Source organism: Solanum dulcamara, chromosome 5 (genome assembly GCF_947179165.1).
Source record: "Solanum dulcamara chromosome 5, daSolDulc1.2, whole genome shotgun sequence".
NCBI lineage: Eukaryota > Viridiplantae > Streptophyta > Magnoliopsida > Solanales > Solanaceae > Solanum > Solanum dulcamara.
This window is the reverse complement of record NC_077241.1, coordinates 29,865,217-29,873,874: the sequence shown is the minus strand read 5'-3', so window position 1 is coordinate 29,873,874 and position 8,658 is coordinate 29,865,217. Positions and strand designations below refer to the sequence as shown.

The following is an 8,658-nucleotide window of genomic DNA, read 5'->3' as shown; positions in this document are numbered from 1 at the left end:
GTCATAAGCATTTTCTCATATTCACATGTCATCGTATCATCATGTATTTTATTTCATCATATCATCGTATACGATATCATATCATCGTATACGGTATCATATCATCGTATATGGTATAATCTTGTCATGTATGTCATCGTATTACATCCGGTTCACTACGGGGCTCGGGGTCGCAAATGTATCACTCTAATCTCATATGCATGCCTACATAAGTATCCGGCCCCTTTAGTGAGGGACTCGGTGAATGGAGTGGTGTACGTCTATAGCGTACCATCATAATATACATACCGTACCCGGCCCTCTAAGGAGGGACTCGGTGCTCCTTCCTTATTTCACCCCATATACTATCATATTACAGCCAGCCCGAGACTCGATGAATAATCGTATCATCATAACCTATAAAATATATCACACCTCACGTACGAAATCGTCTCCTTGTGCGTGGAACTGTACAAATCCGGCCCGGGACGCGGTGAAAGAAATAGTAAAACAATGCACAATAACTATTCCCGGCCCATCGTAGGATGCAGTGAAGGATGGATTACAATATGCATGAGTAGAGTAGTGGGAAACCATATGCAACTAAGTCATTATCTGAGACTCGATGAAACAGTCAAGTAAACCATCACCTGAAGACTAGGGGAGTAATTATCCGAAGTACCCCTTTAGATGTTATTAGGGCTTATATTAGTTGGGGCTTCAGGGATCACAAACATGCATCAAGATAATGCCACACAATTTATGCAATTAGAAACATAATCTATGCAATCAGAAATACAATTTATCTAGTCAAAGACTCAACTTATGCAATCAGACACATTTATCATTTCAAAGCCTTTAAAAAGAAGAGCTGGTACCTCCACTTACTATTCATTATATAGCAGGCTCGAGAATAGTGGTTTGACTACTTTCAGACTTTTAATGGTCATAAGTGACTACAAGTCATGAGTTATACTCAGAGCTCATGATTGGAATTTCCTCTAAACCTATCTCATATATCATTTCACTTAACATTAAGCCATTCCAAAGGAAACAAGAGATGGGCTTTACATGTACTAGTTTTCATCACATAGAAGACTTAAAGACTTGCTGAAGTTCTAATATCAAGAAGTAAACAAGAGTCTCGACTCATACTCAGGGATTTACGAATGGATTGAATCCCAAATATCATATACATATCATTCATAACTTACCTCTAAGACATGCCAAAAGAAAAGAAGAATAGCTCTACATACTTATTCCAAAAACACGCCAAAAGAAAGATTCACATACCTTGTCTGAGTTATTCCTTATCCTGTTCACTTCGTCGTCCTTTGAACCTTCCAACATAAAAGTAATATGAATATCAACCCTTCTTAACTTTCCAGCATCTTAGGTTACACCTTAGCATCAATGGAATCTATTTCCTTAGTCGTTTCCTCGACTAGTTCTTTAGTTTGTTAAGGCGTTAACGAAAATTGGGCAGCACCTCCCCTATAATGTGCCCTATCCAAATTTCCAATTAGGTCCCTAAGACCTACAGCCAAACAACAACAACAACCTATGGCAATTCACACCAACAATATACATCATAAACTCCAAACGACTTATTCAAAAATACGATATCACAATAGAGCGTCTAGCCTTTATTTTATAACGCCTTTAACTATACGAAATGAGGGGTCGTGTAGCTGCAACCAGAAGCATCCATACCCCTTTTAGAATGAATTTAGGCCCTTCCACAATACATTACCCTGCAGCAACAACTCACAAGAACGACACTTTATTTCGACGACAATTCACTTCTAACGACTCCAATTTAGTTTATTCCGAACGCCGTACTTTTCAAACCTTTTCCCCAACTTCCAGCATCCCCTAAGGTGTGTAATACACCCTAATTTAACATCATAAACTTCAAATTAGAGGGGAAGAACTTACCTTTCCCGAAATTGGCTAGAACTCGCCGAAATCGCACCTCGGAACTTTTTTTAGCGCGCTATAACGTCGTGGAAGCTTGCTGTCCGTGTTTTGCTGCACCAAACTCTAATTGTATACTAATAATACTTCCATATTATCGTGGTATACGCTAGATAATTAATTTACGGAGTGAAATCGGGACTTACCTCTTTTTTTTTCTCAAAGCCGTCGCCCCTGTCCTTTTTAGCTTTAGGGTTTGTTCCCTTGTTTTGGCTGAATTTTGAGCAAGGAACTGAAGTGTATGCTGTATATACACATATATATGTTGTCCTAGGGAGTGACACGTGTCAGCCCCTAGAGGTGACACGTGTCCAGCCCCTAGAGGTGACACGTGTCCAGCCCCTATTGGGCCACCACATCCATGCGATGAAGGAGGGGCTGCCACATGGCAGTGGGGCCCACCTCCCCCAAGCAGGTGGGTCACCTACTTGACCCCAAGTAGGTGGGTCACCTGCTTACTTTAGGTGCTGCAACGTGTCACCCTTCCATTGGCTGCTCCGCGTCGTTTTTTTTTCTTCCTCGTGGGTTCGTAATCTTGTCTCACTTTAAGAGCCTATGTAATCCATGCTTCACAAGCTTGGTGCGTACTCCAATAGCTTAAGTATGTAAGACTTCCAAGTTAGTAGCTTACGTAGGTAAATCGAGTCCTACGACTTATTACTTGGCCTCCAATTCCTTTCGGATTCTTATGACTCCATTTCCAACCTTCCTTCTCACAAGGTATCACAATCTTCTTTCCTTAGAGTTGTTTGATAGTATCGTAGCTTATACGGCTCGCATGATAGTGTCTAAGGAACTTAAGAAGACATTCCGAGCTCGAGAGTGCAGGGTGTAACAAAATGCTTTGGTCAAAATAATATTCTTGTGACTTTACTTGCCTCATCTTATCATGTGATTTACTTGACCATTGTATTCCATGATTTACGTTGCATGTCATGCCCTCATACTTAGTACATTCCAACGTACTAATGCATACTTTTTGCCTATCAGGGGTGGAGGTTGAAGATCATACTCATCTACATCGCTAGTTAAGCTTTTCTATCCAACGGTGTTTGTGGTGAGTTCTTATTTATCGGGGACTAGTTATCGAGTCAGTTATTGTTTTAAAGATTTTTGCTATGTTTCATATTGAGGGTGAGCTAGGGACATGTCTTAGCCCCGCCCATATTCATGAGTAGAGGCATCTAGTTGAAAAAATATTTCGATTTTATGTTGTCATGTGACGTTCTTAAATTTCTATTCATAGTTTAGATTCTCTTATGATGTTTTTGCTTTTGCTTTATCTTATGTATACTTATGATATGTACAAGAGGCTTGGTTGGATCCCTTCGGGGTTTTAATTGTCGTGTTACAACTAGGCCCTATGTTGGGTCTAACAGTCTAACAATTCAACTAATAACCAATAGCACCGAGTATAGAGAAATTCACACATTAACAAGGAAGTAGCATCTAGTTACATGAAAAATACAACATCTAGTAGGTAAGATGATACAATAAAATGGTCAAATGCTTAAAAGTAGAATCCTAGAAGAAACCTTGAGCCGCCTGGAGTGATGCCTTAAGCTTGTCAACGGATGATTATAAAAATAAAAAGTAACTCAAAATTTAGTCTATTGGCCGCCTGGGTGTTTTCCCCTACACTTTTGTACATGGAAAACTTCGTTTGGTTCCCTAAAAAGTTGCCATGTGATCCATGTTATTCATGACATTACCAAATGATCCGAAGGAGGGAAGGATGTTGTAATGTCCCATATTTTGCATAGACTAGTTTTGTGTGAGTAGTTGTTACACCCCACATTCTTGATCTCGGAATGTCCCTTAATCTTCTTAGAAGTTATCAAGTGAGTCGGATAATCTACCACACTATCAAATGACTCTAACGAGGGGAGAATGTGGTACCCCATAGTAGAGAAGGTTGGAAATAGAGTTAGGAGAATCCGAAAAGAGTTGGAGGCCAAACAATGAGTCGTAGGACTCGATTTACCTACGTAAGCTACTAATTTAGACGTCTTATACACTTGAGCTATTTGAGTACATACCAAGCTTGTGTAGCACGAATTACATAGGCTCTTAAAATAAGACGAGATTATGAACCCACGAGGAAGAAAAAAAAAGGACACATGGCAGCCAATGAGGGAGTGACACGTGGCAGCACCTCAAGTAAGCAGGTGACCCACCTGCTTTAGGAGGTGGGCCCCACTGCCACGTGGCAGCCCCACCTTGCTTGCATGGACACGGTGGCCCAATAGGGGCTGGACACGTGTCCCCCTTAGGGGCTAACACATGTCACCCCTTGGGACCACCCATACAGGTATATATGTATTACATACTTCAGTTTTATCCCTTAAACTTCAGCAGCAATAAGAGAAAACAAACCCTAATTTGGAGAGAACAGTGTGGCGGCCTAGGAGAAAAAATAAGGTACGTTCCAATTTTGCTTTGTTAATTAATTATCCAGCATATACCACGATGATATGGAGGTATTAGAAGTATAAAATCATGGCTTGGTGCAGCCAAAATGGACAACAAACAGTCCACACAGTTTTAGCGCGACTAAAGAAATTTCGAGGCGCAATTTTGGCTAGTTTTAGCCAATTTCGGGTAAGGTAAGGCTTCTCCTTTAAATTTGGACTTTATGGGGTTGTTTTGTAGTGTATTATATACCTTGTATACTGCTGGGAGTATAAACAAGTCGTGGAAATGCTCGACAGTAGAAATAATCAAAATTGAAGTCGTCGTAGTTAAATTGTAGTCGAAATGAGGCGTTGTGTGTGTGGAGGCTGCTTATGGTTGTGTGGTGTGTGTTGCAGGGTCTAAATGTGTCCTAAAATGGGTGGGAGAGATGCTGGTTGCAGCCACATGACCCCCGCTTCGTACGATTAAAGGTTTTACAAAATGGAAACCAAAAACCCTATTTTGGTACCATAGTTCGAGCGAGTCGTTTGGAGTTGTATTTTGTAATATTGAGGTGAATTAATTGTATATGTACTGGTTGTTGTTGTTGTTGTTGTTATGGTTGTTGAAATTGTGGCCGAGTTGGAATTTCGGGGATATTGAAGTTATAGAGGAGGTGCTGCCCGATTTTCATTAACTCTTTAACTAGTTAAGGAACTAGTCGAGAAAGTGAGCTAAGGGTTGAGTTCTATGAATACTTATGTGTAGCCTAAGGTGCTGGAAAGCCAAGGGTTGTTAATACTCGTATTGCTTTTATGTTACTTAGGTTTAAAGGACGACGAGACGAATGGGATAAGAAGTAACCCGTAACAGGTATGTGAAGCTTCCCCTTGGCATGTTTTGGAGTAAGTATGTAAAGCTATTTTTCATTCCTTTTGGGAATATCTTAGCCTCAAGTAAATTGTATGTGAAATAAGGAAATAATTCCATTTCCATAACTCCAAGTACGCCTCATAATCCCTGTCCACTGCTTTGTATTGGAACTCCGGCAAGAATTGAGTATTGCCTATTAAGGCTTCTACATGTTAGAAAGTAGTGTGTGGAAAACTATCTCTTCCTTCTTTTGATAGTTACTTGGTATGAAAATGAGATCATGATGCCATAGTTGTTCACCGAGCCCCAGGATGGGCCGGGTATGAAATATACACGATGACCATATGAAGGGAAGTATAGACTATATAGAGCTTATTCTCTTTCTTTTCTGGCATGTCGTAGTTGTAAATGAAATATGATATGAGCTCTAGGATAACTCCATTCTTAGCATCTCTTATTTACTTCTGAATATTGAACTCCTATAATAGTTGAACTATTTCCCTGGAAACTTCTATATGTTAAAGAGGTACCAAACGTACAGGCCCCAAGTCTTAAATACTATATGATACTAAGTGTTTTTTGATTCTATAAACGATTTGGCCCTATGTTAATACATGTCTAGGGTCCCCGAGATTATAATTGAGATAGCCCATAATAGCATTTAGAGGACACTCGAGATGACTACATTACTACTCGGGTCCTTAGGCAAAAGCTTAACTTTCTTATTCTATCGAGTCTCAGATATGATTTAAATTGCATATAGTTACTCACTACTCTATTCATGTATACTGTAACACTTCTTCACCGAGTCCCAGGCCGGTTATCAGATTCGTGTAATTCACTACATTGTTCACCGCCCCTCACTAGAGGGCCGGGTACGTATGTATATATATGATGATGTGTTGTAATAAGGTGGTGATGGCACTGGGTCCATGATGGTTTTACAGATATGATTCACCGGACCCTTGAAAGGGCCGACTATATTATATGATATGAGCATACATGCCTTTGTAATTCATAGAGTATAGGTACAGGTTTCTGATTTGATAATTTGTTCCCATGCTTCTCTATTTCGGATATACCTCCAATTGTATTATGTTACGTTTTACATACTCAGTACATATGTTGTACTGACCCCCTTTCTTCAGGGGGCTGTGTTTCATGCCCGCAGGTACATGTACAAGTTTTGGGTATCCATCAGCTTAGGATTCCGCTCAGCTCAGCTGGAGGAGGCTTCATTGTATCGGAGCCTAGTTTTTGATACTGACCATTGATGTATAAAATTGTTTTGTCTATTCAGGGGTACGGCAAGGGCCCTGTCCCGTCATATGTTGTCATTAATATTTTTAGAGGTCTACAGATATGTATGTGTGGGTTGTGTATGTCAATTTGATTCAACTGGGTCTACGTGATGTATGATCTATGTTATTATGTTATGGAAGCCTTGTCGGCTTGCGTGCCCTTTCATGAAGTGATACAAATGAAATAGGCTACAGGGTTATAAAAATATTATCGCCCAATAGGGCTTTGATGCATGGTGTTGTGTTGTTTGTAGTCTGGTTCGACAATACTTGATTTATATGCATTGCATGTCTATAGTTCAACTTGACCACAACTGATAGATATGTATACGGGGGTCCAAGTCGGACCCCAGTCGCGGCCTACGGGGTTGGGTTGTGACAATAGTGATGATTAGAAATAGGTTTGGATAGATTTGAAAAGAGTTGGAGACCGAATAATGAGTCGTAGAAATCGACCTACTTGCGTAAGTTACCAATTTGGATGTCTTACATAATTAAGCTACTTGAGTACATGTCGAGCTTAAGTATCAAGGATCACATATGTTCTTAAAGTGAGATGAGATTACGAACTTATAAAAAAGAGCAAGTAGGTGATGCACCTACTTGGAATGAGTAGGTGGTGCACCTACTGAAGTGGACCCCACCAAGACATGTGGCAGCAACTGGTTGGTGCATGGATAAGGTGGACACATGTAGGAGCTGAAAACGTGCCACCCTTAGGGGATGGACATGTGTAGGGGATGAAAACATGTCACCCTTAGGGGATGGACACATGTCAACCCCACATGGACAGCATATATAGGCCTAGTAATGACTAAGAGCTTGTCCTTAGTTCATTCTTTTTCTTAACTTAGAGAAAAATAGAGAAAGAGAGGGTGAGAGCTTCTACCATGGCTGCAGCAAATAAGTTTCTAAATTGTGATCCCTAAATTAATTCTCTAAGGTAATTTTGACCCATTCGAAGGTGATCAACAATGTGGGGTGATCCTAGGAGCAGCAATGTCGAGTTAATCGAAGCCATCAACTTTCCGCCACGTTGAGAAGCCAAGTTGCTAAGGTAGGGTTTCTTCTTTTCAAATTGGAGTCAATGATGTTGTAATGGAGAGATTACTTTGTATTAAGTGGGGTTGGAGGTAAGAAAATTACATGGGTATTATTGATGTTGTAAATGGAAAGAATTGAAGTTGTTCTAGTTGGATTAAAGTTTGATTAGTGTTGTCATTATTATGGTATTGTATTTGAAGGTAATTTATGTATGTTGAAGGGCTGGAAATATGAAATTATAAACATTACTGCTGAAGGGTGCTAAAAATCGTGTAGGGGCTATTTTGAAGTAAAAAGGAGGAATCCATTTTAATTAACGTCATGATTGTTATTTTTATATAAGGATGAAGGAATTAAATGAAATTGAAATGAGAAAATCCCATGATTAAGTATTGGTGTTGAAATGGGCAGAATCAGAATTTGCATAAATTAAATTGGGTTGATTGTTGTTTTGCTATTATGGTTATAGATTGTGTGTTAAAAGTAAAGGAAATTGTACATGTTAATGTTGACTTTCCATTTGGGTCGTGTTGGGGGACTGTTTTGGTACGTTGTTATTCTTGTTGGTGGACAGACGATGACGAGGAACACACTTCATTTCCTAGATCACCGAATTGGACTAGGGACTGATCGACTACAAGTATAGGAGATCTTATCACAATTTCCTATGTATGTACATTTGCCATATATTGTTACCTAATAGAGGCAAGCGGAAATTAATGGAGTCAATAACCAAGTATTTACGAGTAACAGTGACCAAGGCGTTCCCACCCGTGGAAATTTTGTAAACTAATATGGAAAATAGTTGCACCTGCAGGTGAAAATTGGATAGCAAGGAAGCATAATGAAAACTTGTATATACAGAAAGGCAAATTGGCCATCATTATGGTGAGTGATGGTAAAGTATAGTAAGGAAATGGGTTGAATGTATATGTCGCAAATAAGTCTAGTTAGAAAGTGTGCGCAGAGGAAGTAAAGGAACCAGTAACTGTAAACGGAATATATGTTAAACATAGAGCCCGTTTGGATGGGCTTAAAAAAGTAACTTTTATGTATGAAGTGCTGAAAGTTATTTTTATAAATAAGTAGT

At 39.5% G+C, this 8,658-nt stretch overlaps 1 long non-coding RNA gene across 1 annotated transcript; it reads left to right on the top strand.

The window, feature by feature from the left end:
• The first annotated feature begins 2,952 nt into the window (after positions 1-2,952).
• Positions 2,953-6,710, top strand: LOC129890838 (uncharacterized). The gene is made up of 3 exons (XR_008767046.1): positions 2,953-3,013; positions 5,177-5,223; positions 6,372-6,710. It is a non-coding gene; the product is annotated as an uncharacterized LOC129890838 (long non-coding RNA).
• Positions 6,711-8,658: the final 1,948 nt, after the last annotated feature.